Raw genomic sequence first — 1893 nt, 5'->3', positions numbered from 1 at the left:
GCAATCACTCGTCTAATATCTTCACATAGTTAGATTTCCTGCCAATATATCAAGTTCTCTCACTCCCTGTTTACACGCTTAAGATGAGATGGAAGCAGTGAATATAAACTTACAGTACAACACCTTTCTTGGATTATGCGTAGTTAAATCAGTATATTGTGTACCATTCTGTACATACACATTCCTTGTATACCACCATTGTCTAAATACATAGTATATATACCTACACTATTTATGTATACGATGAACCAATGTATACTTGCATGAAGAATTGACTGAATAACAATCAATATATCTATCTGTAAAGTTCTCTAGGTGACTTGACCTTCGAGAAACGACTGGACAAGTACTGGGTAGATCAAAATGTACTAATCACTGTCCTTTGTGTATCAAGAAGTACTGTCTCATGCAGCTGATGTTTGAGGGTTACGTCCTTTATACCTCGTCGACAGATAAAACAGTTACCGACCGTGACAGGACTCGAACCTGCAATCTTCGGATCCGAAGTCCGACGCCTTATCCATTAGGCCACACGGTCTATAGAAAGTACAGATTATATAATTTAATTTGTATAATTTATATGTACAGTATTCCTTATATTAATTATAATCTGTATTGTGTAAGTATATTACAATACAGTATTTTAATTGTATATCGGTGCACTTGACCATCATACACACACATGTATACTCTATAGTGGATACCTTGTAGTCACTAGCGTAGCTAGGGGCGGGGGGCGGTCCGCCCCTGGCGGCACTTTTGCCTGCTCATCACCCATATCTGCAGCTACTGGAGACGTTAATCCATCCCTTTTGTATCGGCGGTTAATCCTTGTCGTGTCTGACCTAACACCTGACCCACATCATCACGGCCACGTGAGCTACACCCTTGCTATGCCACACAACCTGTAACCTGTTGGAGGATTAAGGAAACAACTTCAAACAAGTACGCCAGTGAGCCCATGTGGTGGGTCAGGTGTTAGGTCAGACACGACGAGGATTAATCTCTTAACGCTGATACAAAGGGAAGGATTAACGTCCAGTAGCTGTAAACCATGCAGTCTCTCGGGTCATATCAGTTCATGTACAGCCGACCAATCCACCAGTTACAAGCAATTCACTAGTTCTGCACAAGTCTCCATCGACAAGACGAGGGAGGCTAGACGACTTTTAAGTTCTCTTTGTGTTTTCGATCCAGTTATTTACTTCTGTTGGAAGACATAATACTATAAGGTAAGAAATATTAAAGTATTGGTTAAAAATATTATGGACTTTGCTGCGGTACTGAGATTAAATATTAAGATTTTGTTTCACAGCATTGAGATTCTTATACCAAGACACTATCCTCACGGGTACAGACAAAGCCCCGATTAAAGTTAATTATATCAAAAAGCCCCTCACTTTTGATCGGGGTGGCTTTTGTCTGGCAACAGTAAGGGCTTTCAAAAGTTACGGACATAATTAAACAGGTTGAGGGTAAAATATACTGTTCTTTCTCTGTGGTTAATTATTGTTAGGTTAGGGTTAGGTTAAGTTAGGGCTGTTGGTTGAAGAAGGCTAGACAAAAGTTTCACCCCTGACTGCAAAAGTAGGGGCTTTGTCTGGGTGGCTGTCATACATCCATTTTCACTGTACCTGTACTCTGAGTCTGTAATTTTAGATTAAGTTACTTACATTTCCATTGCATTACATTGATACTAGTGTCATTATACCTCTATTTTAGATCATACTAATAAAAAGATAACGGTGCATGCCAATTGTTTTATGTAACGGATTCCTAACCTAACTCTAAAATAATATATATATATATATATATATATATATATATATATATATATATATATATATATATATATATATATATATATATATATATATATGCATGCAGAAACTT

The 1893-nt window shown here is 37.7% G+C and overlaps 1 non-coding gene across 1 annotated transcript; it reads right to left on the bottom strand.

The window, feature by feature from the left end:
- Nucleotides 1-465: 465 nt before the first annotated feature.
- Nucleotides 466-538, bottom strand: Trnar-ucg. The gene has a single exon. It is a non-coding gene; the product is annotated as a tRNA-Arg (tRNA).
- Between the last annotated feature and the right edge of the window lie 1355 nt (nucleotides 539-1893).

The sequence above is a fragment of the Homarus americanus genome, unplaced genomic scaffold (genome assembly GCF_018991925.1).
Source record: "Homarus americanus isolate GMGI-L3 unplaced genomic scaffold, GMGI_Hamer_2.0 scaffold55640, whole genome shotgun sequence".
NCBI classification, from domain to species: Eukaryota; Metazoa; Arthropoda; class Malacostraca; order Decapoda; family Nephropidae; genus Homarus; species Homarus americanus.
The sequence above is the reverse complement of the archived record's forward strand: the minus strand, read 5'-3'. Positions and strand labels throughout refer to the sequence as shown.